Here is a 15,388-nt window from a genome sequence, read left to right on the forward strand (position 1 = left end):
TTATGGAGAAAGTAACACCACTGATATTTTCTATAGAAAAAGTTTCACCAATGAATTTTTTTTATAGAAAAAGTTTCACCAATGAATTTTTTGCTATAGAAAAAGTAACACCAATGACATTTTGACATTAACACCACTGATATTTTCTATTGAAAAACTCTCGCCAATGACATTTTTCTGTAGAAAAAGTAACACTAATAACATTTTTCTATAGAAAAATTGACACCAATGAAATTTGTCTATGGAACAAGAGACACCACTGATATTTTCTATAGAAAAACTTTCGTCAATGACATTTTTCTATAGAAAAAGTAACACCAATGACATTTTCCGATTATATTTTTGTCGACCTTTGATCTTTTTATATTGTTGTAGTTTTTTCTATAGAAAAATTTCATTGGTGTTACTTTTTCTAAAGAAAAATGTCATTGGCGAGAGTTTTTCAATAGAAAATATCAGTGGTGTTAATGTCAAAATGTCATTGGTGTTACTTTTTCTATAGAATAAAATTCATTGGTGAAACTTTTTCTATAAAAAAAGAGTAACACCAATGACATTTTGCTATGGAAAATGTAACACCACTGATATTTTTCTATAGAAAAACTCTCGCCAATGACATTTTTCTATAGAAAAAGTAACATCAATGACATTTTTCTATAGAAAAATTGACACCACTGAAATTTTTCTATAGAAAAAGTAACACCAATGACATTTTGCTATGGAAAAACTGTCGCCAATGACATTTTTCTATATAAGAAGTCTTACCAATGACATTTTTCTGTAGAAAAAGTAACACCAATGACATTTTCTACAGAAGAAATTTCCATAGACACATTTTTCTACAGAAATATTAGCAACAATGACTTTTTTATATAAAAATGACATTGGTGAGACTTTTTCTATGAAAAGTGTCATTGGTCACACTGACTCTATAGAGAAATTGCATCAGTGAAATTTTTTCTGTAGAAAAGTATCATTGTTGACACTTTTTCTATAGAAAATTTTCATTGCTGACACTTTTTCTGTAAAGAAATGTCATTGGAAAATGACATATAAAAAATGTCATTGGTAAGACCGTTTCTATAGAAACATGCCATGGTGACACTTTTTCTATAGAAAAATTTCATTGGTGTTAATTTTTCTATAGAAAAATTTCATTGGTAACACTTTTTCAATAGAGAAATGTCATTGGAAAGGAAAATCCCATTGGTGTCAATTTTTCTATAGAAAAACGTCATTGGTGACACTTTTTCTATAGAAAAATATCATTGGAGACACTTTTTCTATAGAAAAATGTCATTGGTGACACTTTTTGTATAGAAAAACTTCATTGGTGACACTTTTTCTATAGAAAAGTGTCATTGGTGACATTTTTCTACAGAAAAATTTAATTGTTAACATTTTTTCTATAGAAAAATGTCATTGGCGTCAATTTTTCTATAGAAACAATGTCATTGGTGACACTTTTTCTATAGAAAAAATGTCATTGGTGTGACTTTTTCTATAGAAAAATGTCATTGGTGTGACTTTTTCTAAAGAAAAATGTCATTGGTGACACTTTTTCTATAGAAAAATGTCATTGGTGGCACTTTTTCTATAGAAACAATGTCATTGGTGACACTTTTTCTATAGAAACAATGTCATTGGCGTCACTTTTTCTATAGAAAAATGTCATTGGTGACCCTTTTTCTATAGAAAAATGTCATTGGTGACACTTTTTCTATAGAAAAACTTTATTGGCGACACTTTTTCTATAGAAAAATATCATTGGTGACACTTTTTCTATAGAAAAATATCATTGGTGACACTTTTTTATAGAAAAATTTCATTGGTGACACTTTTTCTTTAGAAAAATGACATTGGTGACACTTTTTCTATAGACAAATGACATTGGTGACACTTTTTCTATAGAAAAATGTCATTGGTGACACTTTTTCTATAGAAAAACGTTATTGGTGACACTTTTTCTATAGAAAAACCTCATTGGTGACACATTTTTTTATAGAAAATGACATTGGTGTTAGTTTTACTATAGAAAAATGTCATTGGTGACACTCTTTCTATAGAAAAATGTAATTGGTGACACTTTTTCTATAGAAAAATGTCATTGGTGACACTTTTTCTATAGAAAAATGTCATTGGTGACACTTTTTCTATAGAAAAATGTCATTGGTGACACTTTTTCTATAGAAAAATGTCATTGGTGACACTTTTTCTATAGAAAAATGTCATTGGTGACACTTTTTCTATAGAAAAATGTCATTGGTGACACTTTTTCTATAGAAAAATGTCATTGGTGACACTTTTTCTATAGAAAAATGTCATTGGTGACACTTTTTCTATAGAAAAATGTCATTGGTGACACTTTTTCTATAAAAAAATGTCATTGGTGACACTTTTTCTATAGAAAAATGTCATTGGTGACACTTTTTCTATAGAAAAATTTCATTGGTGACACTTTTTTTATAGAAAAATGTCATTGGTGACACTTTTTCTATAGAAAAATGTCATTGGTGACACTTTTTCTATAGAAAAATGTCATTGGCGACGCTTTTTCTATAGAAAAATGTCATTGTTGATACTTTTTCTATATAAAAATCTTATTGTTGATACTTTTTCTATAGAAAAATGTCATTGGTGACACTTTTTCTATAGAAAATTGTCATTGGTGATACTTTTTCTATAGAAAAATGTCATTGGTGACACTTTTTCTATAGAAAAATGCCATTGGTGACACTTTTTCTATAGAAAAATGCCATTGGTGACACTTTTTCTACAGAAAAATGTCATTGATAACGCTTTTTCTATAGAAAAATGTCATTGGTGAAACTTTTTCTATAGAAAAATGTCATTGGTGACACTTTTTCTATAGAAAAATGTCATTGGTGACACTTTTTCTATAGAAAAATGTCATTGGTGACACTTTTTCTACAGAAAAATGTCATTGATAACGCTTTTTCTATAGAAAAAGGTCATTGGTGAAACTTTTTCTATAGAAAAATGTTATTGGTGACACTTTTTCTATAGAAAAATGTCATTGGTGACACTTTTTCTATCGAAAAATCTCATTGGTGACACTTTATTTATCCTCATTGGTGTCACTTTTTCCATAGAAAACTGTCATTGGTGACACTTTTTCTATAGAAAAATGTCATTGGTGACACTTTTTCTATAGAAAACTGTCATTGGTGACACTTTTTCTATAGAAAAATGTCATTGGTAACACTTTTTCTATAGAAAACTGTCATTGGTGACACTTTTTCTATAGAAAAATGTCATTGGTGACACTTTTTCTATAGAAAACTGTCATTGGTGACACTTTTTCTATAGAAAAATGCCATTGGTGACACTTTTTCTACAGAAAAATGTCATTGATAACGCTTTTGCTATAGAAAAATGTCATTGGTGAAACTTTTTCTATAGAAAAATGTCATTAGTGACACTTTTTCTATAGAAAAATTTCATTGGTGAGACTTTTTCTATAAAAAAGGTCATTGGTGAGACTCTTTCAGGCACTTTTTCTATAGAAAAATGTCATTGGTGACACTTTTTCATTAGAAAAATATTATTGGTGACACTTCTTCTATAGAAAAATGTCATTGGTGACACTTTTTTTTATAGAAAAATGTCATTGGTGACACTTTTTCTATAAAAAATAATGTCATTGGTGACATTTTTTCTATAGAAAAATGTCATTGGTGACACTTTTTCTATAAAAAATAATGTCATTGGTGACACTTTTTCTATAGAAAAATGTCATTGGTGACACTTTTTCTATAGAAAAATGTCATTGGCGTCACTTTTTCTATAGAAAAATGTCATTGGCGTCACTTTTTCTATAGAAATATGTCATTGGTGTCACTTTTTCTATAGAAAAATTTTATTGGTGTGACTTTTTCTATAGAAAAATGTTATTGGCGTCACTTTCTCTATAGAAAAAGGTCATTGGTGTCACTTTTTCTATAGAAAAATGTTATTGGTGTCACTTTTTCTATAGAAAAATGTCATTGGTGAAACTTTTTCTATAGAAAAATGTCATTGGTGTGACTTTTTCTATAGAAAAATGTCATTGGTGTGACTTTTTCTATAGAAAAATGTCATTGGTGTGACTTTTTCTATAGAAAAATGTCATTGGTGTGACTTTTTCTATAGAAAAATGTCATTGGTGTGACTTTTTCTATAGAAAAATGTCATTGGTGTGACTTTTTCTATAGAAAAATGTCATTGGTGTGACTTTTTCTATAGAAAAATGTCATTGGTGTGACTTTTTCTATAGAAAAATGTCATTGGTGTGACTTTTTCTATAGAAAAATGTCATTGGTGTGACTTTTTCTATAGAAAAATGTCATTGGTGTGACTTTTTCTATAGAAAAATGTCATTGGTGTGACTTTTTCTATAGAAAAATGTCATTGGTGTGACTTTTTCTATAGAAAAATGTCATTGGTGACACTTTTTCTATAGAAAAATATTATTGATGACACTTTTTCTGTAGAAAAATATCATTGGTGACACTTCTTCTATAGAAAAATGTCATTGGTGACACTTTTTTTTATAGAAAAATGTCATTGGTGACACTTTTTCTATAAAAAAAATGTCATTGGTGACACTTTTTCTATAGAAAAATGTCATTGGTGACACTTTTTCTATAAAAAATAATGTCATTGGTGACACTTTTTCTATAGAAAAATGTCATTGGTGACACTTTTTCTATAGAAAAACATCGTTGGTGACACTTTTTCGAAAGAAAAATTTCATTGGTGACACTTTTTCTATAGAATAATTTCATTGGTGACACTTTTTCTATAGAAAAATTTCATTGGTGACACGTTTTCTATAGAAAAATGTCCTTGGTGACACTTTTTCTATAGAAAAATGTCATTGGTGACACTTCTTCTATAGAAAAATGTCATTGGTGACGCTTTTTCTATAGAAAAATGTCATTGGTAACACTTTTTCTAAAGAAAAATGTCATTGGTGACACTTTTTCTATAGTAAAATGTCATTGGTGAGACTTTTTCTGTAGAAAAATGTCATTGGTGACACTTTTTCTATAGAAAAATGTCATTTGTGTCACATTTTCTATAGAAAAATGTCATTGGTGACACTTTTTCTATAGAAAAATATCATTGGTGTCACTTTTTCTATAGAAACATGTCATTTGTGGCACTTTTTCTATAGAAACATGTCATTTGTGGCACTTTTTCTATAGAAAAATGTCATCGGTGTGACTTTTTCTATAGAAAAATTTCATTGGTATGACTTTTTCTATAGAAAAATTTAATTGGTGTGACTTTTTCGATAGAAAAATGTCATTGGTGTCACTTTTTCTATAGAAAAATGTCATTGGTGTCACTTTTTCTATAGAAAAATGTCATTGGTGTCACTTTTTCTATAGAAAAATGTCATTGGTGTCACTTTTTCTATAGAAAAATGTTATTGGTGTCACTTTTTCTATAGAAAAATGTTATTGGTGAAACTTTTTCTATAGAAAAATGTCATTGGTGTGACTTTTTCTATAGAAAAATGTCATTGGTGTACCTTTTCTATAGAAAAATGTCATTGGTGTACCTTTTCTATAGAAAAATGTCATTGGTGTCACTTTTTCTATAGAAAAATGTTATTGGTGTCACTTTTTCTATAGAATAATGACATTGGTGTCACTTTTCTATAGAAAATGGCATCGTTGACACTTTTTTATAAGAAAATGTCATTGCTGAAAATTGTTCTGTAGAGAAATGTCTTTGGTGACATTTCTATTCATCTTCAGCCTGTATTCCATTCTGCTTTTAAGTTTTCCCTTAAAGTTCTAATTATCCAATAACATTCCACCTAATCATCATTATAACTTTAAATTACTCATTCCCTTTTCTCTCTTTCTATTCTTTCTTGTTATTTAACCTTGTCTAGTTTTTGGATGTGGTTAATTTTTCCATTTAAGCCATATTGTTAACTCATTGTGGTTAACAAAACTTTGTTTGCCTTCGTTTGGTCCACTATTCCACAGACATTGCCAATTATCATGCGGCAAGTTTTGAAGGTCCTTTGCCAAAACACGAACCAGAAAACTGTTTCTAGTTTAAATTAAACTTTAGTTTTGCCATTTCAGTATTTATTCAGTTCTAACTACACACAGTTTTTACCCAGGAGGCATAAGGAGTTGTGATGCTGCCAGTAAACTTTTATGGGGGAGGGAAGGAAATGGGAGGAAAAAATCCTTACTCAAACTTCATTTATTTCCTGCAAACCAAAAACAACTTCAGTTATCTGTGAAGTGAATGGCATGGCTGTTGCTATCATTCGAGTAACCAAAGAGATGTTTTCTACTCGGAGGAATGAAGTGTTGTTGGCCTGTTTCCTTCCGTCCTTCCTAGCCATTTTTTTTCTTTTACTACCACACACAATGAAAAAATGTACAGAGATTTATTACTCCCTTGAAATTTGAACACAAATATTCAAATAAAATTCTTGGTGGTGGTGGTGATGGTGATGGTGAAGGAGAGTTGAACCTATCCCGCAGCTGGACGTTTAGAATGCTTACATGCAGCTTCTTGTACGGAAGCTGCATTTTTAAACGAATGATAAAAACTAAACTACAATTTGATATGCTGAGTGCAACTAATGTTGATCTAAATGATGGCAATGGTTGTGTTCCGTCGTGGATGGATAAATGGCTCGTTGGATGGATATACGGCTGTAGATGGACAGATGGATAGCTAAGCAGAGGATGATGGTATGTTTGCTGTCGCATACATGATTGTTGCTTAGTTGTTGTTGAGTTGAATTTTGCACATTTTATAAAGCCCAACAACAAGGCGGTCGGTGTCTTCGGGAAATCATCTGTAAGCTGACACTGATGACGAGCCAGTAGAGTCCTGCCTGCCACAGTCAAAGAAGTAAATTGTACAGGCCAAAGTTGAAATGTTGCAACAGGATATAATTCATTTCATGTTTGAGAAAGCAGGTTTTCCATTTGCATGAAAATCGAGAAAGATAGGAAGAGAGAGTGAAAAGTGGGGGAGGGGTGGTTAAATGTTGCCATTGGCTAGGTTTATACACGAAGTAGTTGAAATGTAAATGTTCTATTCCTTAATGTATTGTCTAAAGCTAAATGTCCCTGGGAAAGATATCTACGGATGCCAACATTGCTAGATTGAATTGTTGGCTATTTCGTTTTGTTACAACAACAAGTGTGGTAAATGTTTTAATAAATGGTCAGCAAACTTGATTTAAGAAATAATAAATATTGAAAAACTTTCATCACAAATGACGTTTTTCTATTGAATTTTTCTAAAGAAAAACTAACACCAATGAGGTTTTTCTAAAAAAGAAGAAACACCAATGACAACAATGAAATTTTTCCATAGAAAAAGTGTCAACAATGACATTTTTCTATAGAAAAAGTGTCACCAATGACATTTTTCTATAAAAAAGTAAAACCAATGACATTTTCTATAGAAAACGTAACACCAATGACATTTTTCTATAGAAAACGTAACACCAATGACATTTTTCTATAGAAAAAGTCAAACCAACGACATTTTTCTATAGAAAAAGTCACACCAACGACATTTTTCTATCGAAAAAGTAACACCAATGACATTTTCTATAGAAAAAGTAACACCAAAAAATTTTTTCTATGGAAAAAGTGTCAACAATGACATTTCTCTATAGAAAAGGTGTCAACAATGACATTTTTTCAATAGAAAAAGTGTCACCAATGACATTTTTCTATTGAAAAAGTGTCACCAATGACATTTTTCTATTGAAAAAGTGTCACCAATGACATTTTTCTATAGAAAAAGTCACACCAACGACATTTTTCTATAGAAAAAGTCACACCAACGACATTTTTCTATAGAAAAGTCACACCAACGACATTTTTCTATAGAAAAAGTCACACCAACGACATTTTTCTATAGAAAAAGTCACACCAACGACATTTTTCTATAGAAAAAATCACACCAACGACATTTTTCTATAGAAAAAGTCACACCAACGACATTTTTCTATAGAAAAAGTCACACCAACGACATTTTTCTATAGAAAAAGTCACACCAACGACATTTTTCTATAGAAAAAGTTACACCAACGACATTTTTCTATAGAAAAAGTCACACCAACGACATTTTTCTATAGAAAAAGTCACACCAACGACATTTTTCTATAGAAAAAGTCACACCAACGACATTTTTCTATAGAAAAAGTCACACCAACGACATTTTTCTATAGAAAAAGTCACACCAACGACATTTTTCTATAGAAAAAGTCACACCAACGACATTTTTCTATAGAAAAAGTCACACCAACGACATTTTTCTATAGAAAAAGTCACACCAACGACATTTTTCTATAGAAAAAGTCACACCAACGACATTTTTCTATAGAAAAAGTCACACCAACGACATTTTTCTATAGAAAAAGTCACACCAACGACATTTTTCTATAGAAAAAGTCACACCAAAGACATTTTTCTATAGAAAAAGTCACACCAACGACGAAGAAAAAGTGTCACCAACGACATTTTTCTATAGAAATGTCATTGGTGACACTTTTTCTATAGAAAAATGTCATTGGTGACACTTTTTCTATAGAAAAATGTCATTGGTGACACTTTTTCTATAGAAAAATGTCATTGGTGACACTTTTTCTATAGAAAAATGTCATTGGTGACACTTTTTCTATAGAAAAATGTCATTGGTGACACTTTTTCTATAGAAAAATGTCATAGGTGACACTTTTACTATAGCAAAACGTCAGCGGTTGCACTTTTCTTATAGAATTATTTCATTGATTACACGTTTTCTATAGAAAAATGTCATTGGTGACACTTTTTCTATAGAAAAATTCCATTGGTGACACTTTTTCTATAGAAAAATTCCATTGGTGACACTTTCTCTAGGGAAAAATGTCATTGGTGTTACTTCTTTCTATAAAAAATGTCGTTTGTCACACTTTTTCTATAGAAAAATATCATTGGTGACACTTTTTTCTATAGAAAAATATTATTGGTGACACTTTTTCTATAGAAAGATGTCATTGGTGACACTTTTTCTATAGAAAAATTTCATTGGTGACACTTTTTCTATAGAAAAATTTCATTGGTGACACTTTTTCTATAGAAAAATGTCATTGGTGACACTTTTTCTATAGAAAAATGTCATTGGTGACACTTTTTCTATAGAAAAATGTCATTGGTGACACTTTTTCTATAGAAAAATGTCATTGGTGACACTTTTTCTATAGAAAAATGTCATTGGTGACACTTTTTCTATAGAAAAATGTCATTGTTGAAACTTTTCTATAGAAAAATATCATTGGTGACACTTTTTCTATAGAAAAATGTCATTGGTGAAACTTTTTCTATAGAAAAATGTCATTGGTAACACTTTTTCTATAGAAAAATGTTATTGGTGACACTTTTTCTATAGAAAAATTGTCATTGGTGGCACTTTTTCTATAGAAAAATTTTATTGGTGACACTTTTTCTATAGAAAAATGTAAATGGTGACACTTCTTCTATAGAACAATTTCATTGGTGACACTTTTTCTATAGCAAAATATCATTGGTGACACTTTTTCTATAGAAAAATGTCGTTGGTGTGACTTTTTCTATAGAAAATTGTCGTTGGTGTGACTTTTTCTATAGAAAATTGTCGTTGGTGTGACTTTTTCTATAGAAAAATGTCGTTGGTGTGACTTTTTCTATGTCACCTATGCCATTTTCTATAGAAAAAGTGTCACCTATGACATTTTTCTATAGAAAAAGTGTCGCCAGTGACATGTTTCTATAGAAAAAGTGTCACCGGTACATGTTTCGATAGAAAAAATGTCACCAATGACATTTTGATTGGAAGTAACTTTTCTAGTTGTTTTTTTCATAAGAAACCAAGTCACAGGTTATGGCTGTCCTCAACCATTACATTTCCCCATCCACTTTCTCCTAAATCACCCTTTACTGCTCCGTCACAGACCATTTCAATTTGATAAAGAAGGAATACAGGCAGCAGCTGATGTTGTACCCGATATAAATGATTTAAAACTGACCCGCTGCGAATAACGTTTTGCACGCAAAAAAGGAGCTCATGGAAAGGACTTTTTCAATATCTCCAGTGGCAGTAACACCATTTACGCTGTGTGGTTAATTATTTTTGCAACAACTATCCCCATAAGGCAGACAAGAAGTTATTCGAATTTTTTTCATTCTATCCGCTCAATACCATGGCAAAGGATAAACTCCATTTCCAAGCGTATAGGAAAAAGGTAAAAATTATGAGTGTCCTGCTTGACATAAGATAACGAAACAGCAATAACGGCGACATGAGAAAGTAAATGAAACGTTACTAGTAGTCATAGTGGTGGTGATGGTCGTGGTCTATGGTGTTATGCCACGCCACATTCACTACTATTCTCATGGTTGATAGCTTATCTATGACCAGTCCCCAAGAACATGGTGAACATGATGGTCGTTCTTGTTGTTGTCATTTGTTCCCTTTTGACCCGCCATCTTTGCCACAGAAGTGGAGAGTCATGGTAATATCTATCACTGAGCCATGCTACAAATTTAATGTTACAACAATTTTTATTCCTTTCCTTTCGTTGTTCTCACTATGGTCATATCATCCTCCGCCTGCCTTTTGTGAGGTTTATCTTTCGCATAGTGCAATCAAACGGCTAATAAATGTACTGTAACTTCAACATTAATGGCACGAAATTGTAATAAGAAGCAATCACCATCATCAGCATCATGTCCATGGTCCATATAAGGACACTCACTTTTGTGTGTCGGACAATGTTCAGTGAAATGTTAAAAGTTGTAGAGAAATTTCGGCCTCTCTCACTCCAATTCGTCAGCCATCAATTCGCAGTAATAATGTTTAATTTGTATGCCTGTTTCTCTTTTTCGTATACTTTTATCCTTTTTATTTGAAAGCAGGAGAAGGAGGCCAGTTTGTTGTAATTATAATTATAACACCATGGAAACATGTTAATGTTGTTGTTGTAATATTGGTAATGTTAATGTTGTTGTATTTGCAATTAAGAATTCAACCAAGTAAGACTTAATAAGGATCGGATCAATGGAAAAATTAAAGAGAAATGTATGTCTGTATGTCTCTCCTTTGTTGTTAAAGAAAATTATTTACAAATTGTGTTCTTGTATACTTTGACGGGGTTGGAGAACAGGATTGCTTTTAAATCCATAAAATTAAACATACTTTTGGGGGGATGATAAAGCCATATAACAATCGATTGTGTGAATGCGTTATAAATAACCATCTCTCTATGGCTACGATAAAAGTTTTACGTATCCATTAATTTGTGATATTTATAAAGAAATCTACAAGCTTGCATCAGACCTTATATTACTCAATAAATGATGCATACTTTAGGGTTATAAATAATATTTGATGTGATGAAAAGCAAAGCAAACCCCGATAACGATTAGCTATGATGTATTGTTGTTCCAGCAGATATACGTTTTTATAAGCAAGATATTCCCGGAAAAAATTGAAGTAGGATGCATTTTATTTTATATCTTGTTCTTCTTGACAAGAGCTACAACTTTGCCTCTGAGGCTAAATTAAGATTCTTAACGGTTTAGGAGATATGAGCCTGATAAAATAATTCCTTTTGACATCAAGACCTTAAAATTTCTTTAGGGCCCCATAACGGCCAAAGTTCAAGTGATTGGGAAAAATGCCGGGACCCATGGTTTATTTTCCATGACTCACAAAATTACACTCATTTTAATAGTAGGTTGCTTATGAGTATCCCGACAAATTAGTCGGTAAATATGTGTGTCATATTATTTTTGACTAAGACCATCTGTATTTCGTTGGTAATGCTGTTTTCTCCATAATAGCTTTACCGACGAACTCTACAAGGTTCGTGTGTTGGATAAAGTGAACAATATTTTCGACATCCTTACCTAAAAAAAATTGACATAAACAGCCTCTATGAGAATTCGAGGCATTATTTTATGGCCTGTTCCACTAAGACGATTCGAATACAAAACATGTCTTCTTCTATGGACGATCGGAAAGTCTTTCTCTATAGAATAACAGAAGGCATTCTTGTTTGGAACAGCGGAAGGTCTTGTTTTTTAAACTGGTTAAGAATATTTATTTTAACTTAGTCTTGGAATTCCCATCAGATGCCACTTTTCTCCATATGTCGATAATCAAGGTTAAGATGATATGTCGATAGCGATGTTTACATTTTCTAAGACAAGAACCTTATATCATATACGAAATTCATATACGAAATAAGGTGACAAATACACAATTTTATTCAGAATCCGTCTTTCGTCTATTGAAAAAAAAATTAAAACAAAATCATAAAATAATTCCACGTCTATTAAAAAACCTTTAAAAAAATCTTCAAAAAATCCAATAAAATAAAAAAATTTAGAAAATCCACCTTTTATTGAATAAATATTTTCTAAAAATCCATCATTTATTGAAAAAATATTTTTAAAAAAATTCACGTTTTATTGACAAAATATTCTTTAAAAAAATCACGTTTTATTGAAAAAATATTTCTTAAAAAATCCACCGTTTATTAAAAAAAATAATTAAAAATCCACGTTTTATTGAAAAAATCTTATAATAATTCCACGTTTATTAAAAAAAAACCTTTAAAAATTCTTCAACAAATCCAATTAAATAAGTTTTTTTAGAAAATCCAGTATTTATTGAAAATATTTTGTTTAAGAAATACATAGTTTATTAAAAAAAATAGTTTTTTAAAAAATCCACGTTTTATTGAAAAGGTAACACTGTGCAACACTGAAAATGCAAAAAACTTCTAGTATGGATTTTTTAAAAGTACATATTTAGACTACAAAAACCCTAGTTGGGTTTTGTCCTGTCAGATCCAGTTCGGATTTTATGGCCTCATCTAAACCGGGCTAAATCTACACTTTTTTGCATTTATCAGGCCTTTATCTCAGAAACGAATAGGAATTTGGCCTTGCTGTCTTCAGCAATATTGTAGCCCTAAACTAGTAGAACTTATCTTTTGAAGAAACCACATAAGAAAAACTCCATCTAGGGCATCAAAATCTATAAAATATACAAAATTTTACATAATTGCTGAAATTCTGTTCAGTATCGGCTAAACTATTGGGAGTTGAACCAAGTAACGTTTTGCAAAAATCTTCCAAATAAAGTTCTCAACAATTCTTTAGATTATTCTGAAACTCTAAAATGCTTACTTCATGTTGTTTCAGCGGTATTTTGCATCATATCTTTTACAGCATGCATTTCAAACACAGTTCACACCTACAGTTTATTCTCGCATTTCGGATTTCACTACATTATTGACATGTTTATTAAATCGTCGTTGAAAAATGTACTGAAAACAACGGCATAGAGGCATTTTACAACAATGACATGTTCTGAAGAGTTGTGTATTACATTCCAGGAAATATTTTTCCAAAAGAAAATATTCAGAAAAAATTAACGGTTTAGGAGATACGGTGCGAAATGTATAAAAAATTTGGTATTTTTTCATATATTTTGAAATTTGAGGCAATAAATGTTGTTTTTCGAATTCATTATTTCTCCAAATATTGTATCCTTGTTCTTATCTACAAATTTGCTTCAGAGGTCAGAAGAAAATTCGCATTGGTTTCAGAGATATAACCCCGAATTTCTTTAAAAACTCAGTATTTAACCATGTTTAGATGGGGCCATAAAATCCGAGCTGGATCTGACAGAACAAAACCCAACTAGGGTTTATTGTCGTTTGGGTCTGTACTTTCAAAAAATCCTCAGTTCGAATTGTTTGCACAAGATCACCTTAAAAATGTTGCACAGTGTAATTAAAGAAAAAGCCAAGTTTTTGAAAAAAAAATATTTTTAAACAAAATCTAAGTTCAAAAAAAAAAAAATCCACGCTTTTTTTTTGAAAAATAAGTTTTAACAAATACACATTTTATAAAAATATGTTTTAGAAAATCCACATTTATTTGGAAAATATTTTTTAGAAAAATCCACGCTTTTGAAAAATATTTTTTAAAAAATCAACGTTTTTTTTTTTTGAAAAATATTTTTAAAAAATCCACGTTTTTGTGAAAAATATTTTTTTATAAATCCATGTTTTTTTGAAATTTTTTTTTTAAATTTTACTTGTTTTTTGAAAAACGACTTCTTTTATAATTTCTAGGAATTATTTTAATATTTTTTAAAAAAATCAAAGTTTAAAAAATCAACGTGTTTTTGAAAAATATGTTTTAAAAAATCCACGTGTTGTTGAAAAATATGTTTTAAAAAATCCACTTTTTTTGAAAAATATGTTTTAACAAAAAATCAACGTTTATTTGAAAAATATTTTTTTAAAAAATCCAAGTTAAAAAAAAAACAAAAATATGTTTAAAAAAAAATATGTTTATGAAAAATATGTTTTAAAAAATCCATTTTTTTTGAAAAATATGTTTTAAAAAATTAACTTTATTATTATTTTTTTTTTTTTTTTTTTTTGAAAAATATGTTTTAAAATATACACGTTTATTTGAAAAATATTTAAAAAATATGTTTTAAAAAATACATTTTATTAAAAATATGTTTTAAAAAATCCACGTTTTTTTTTTTTTTTTTTGAAAAATATGTTTTAAAAAATACACGTTTTTTAGAACTATGTTTTAAAAAATCCACGTTTATTTGAAAAATAATTTTTAGAAAATTCACGTTTTTTGAAAAATGTTTTTTAACAAATCCTCATTTTTTTTTTGAAAAATATTTTTTAAAAATCCATATTTTTGTGAATAATATTTTTTTACAAATGCATGATTTTTTCAAAACTTTTTTTTTTAAATCCACTTTTTTTGAAAAACGACTTCTTTCAGAAATTCTAGGAATTATTTTAATGGGTTCTTATCCTGGAAAAATGGAGTCGGAGTGAATTTTCCATCCATTTTTCTGGGCAGTTGGACACCAATTTTTGGTTTTAAAAAAAATTCACGTTTTTTGAAAAAAAAAATATTTTTTAAAAAATCCAAGTTTATTTGAAAAATATTTTTTGAAAAATCCAAGTTTATTTGAAAAATATTTTTTAAAAAATCCAAGTTTATTTGAAAAATATTTTTTAAAAAATCCACGTTTATTTGAAAAATATTTTTTAAAAAATCCACGTTTATTTGAAAAATATTTTTTAAAAAATCCACGTTTATTTGAAAAATATTTTTTAAAAAATCCACGTTTATTTGAAAAATATTTTTTAAAAAATCCACGTTTATTTGAAAAATATTTTTTAAAAAATCCACGTTTATTTGAAAAATATGTTTTAAAAAATCCACGTTTATTTGAAAAATATGTTTTTAAAAAATCCACGTTTATTTGAAAAATATTTTTTAAAAAATCCACGTTTATTTGAAAAATATTTTTTAAA

The 15,388-nt window shown here is 29.4% G+C and overlaps 1 protein-coding gene across 18 annotated transcripts in view; it reads left to right on the forward strand.

Annotated features, from left to right (window-relative positions):
• The window catches only part of SPoCk (secretory pathway calcium atpase), a 314,424-nt gene that overhangs the window by 222,017 nt on the left and 77,019 nt on the right, over positions 1-15,388 (forward strand). The gene's annotated exons all lie outside the window — the stretch shown is intronic.

Source organism: Musca autumnalis, unplaced genomic scaffold (genome assembly GCF_047663935.1).
Source record: "Musca autumnalis isolate F117 unplaced genomic scaffold, ASM4766393v1 scaffold_4, whole genome shotgun sequence".
NCBI classification, from domain to species: Eukaryota; Metazoa; Arthropoda; class Insecta; order Diptera; family Muscidae; genus Musca; species Musca autumnalis.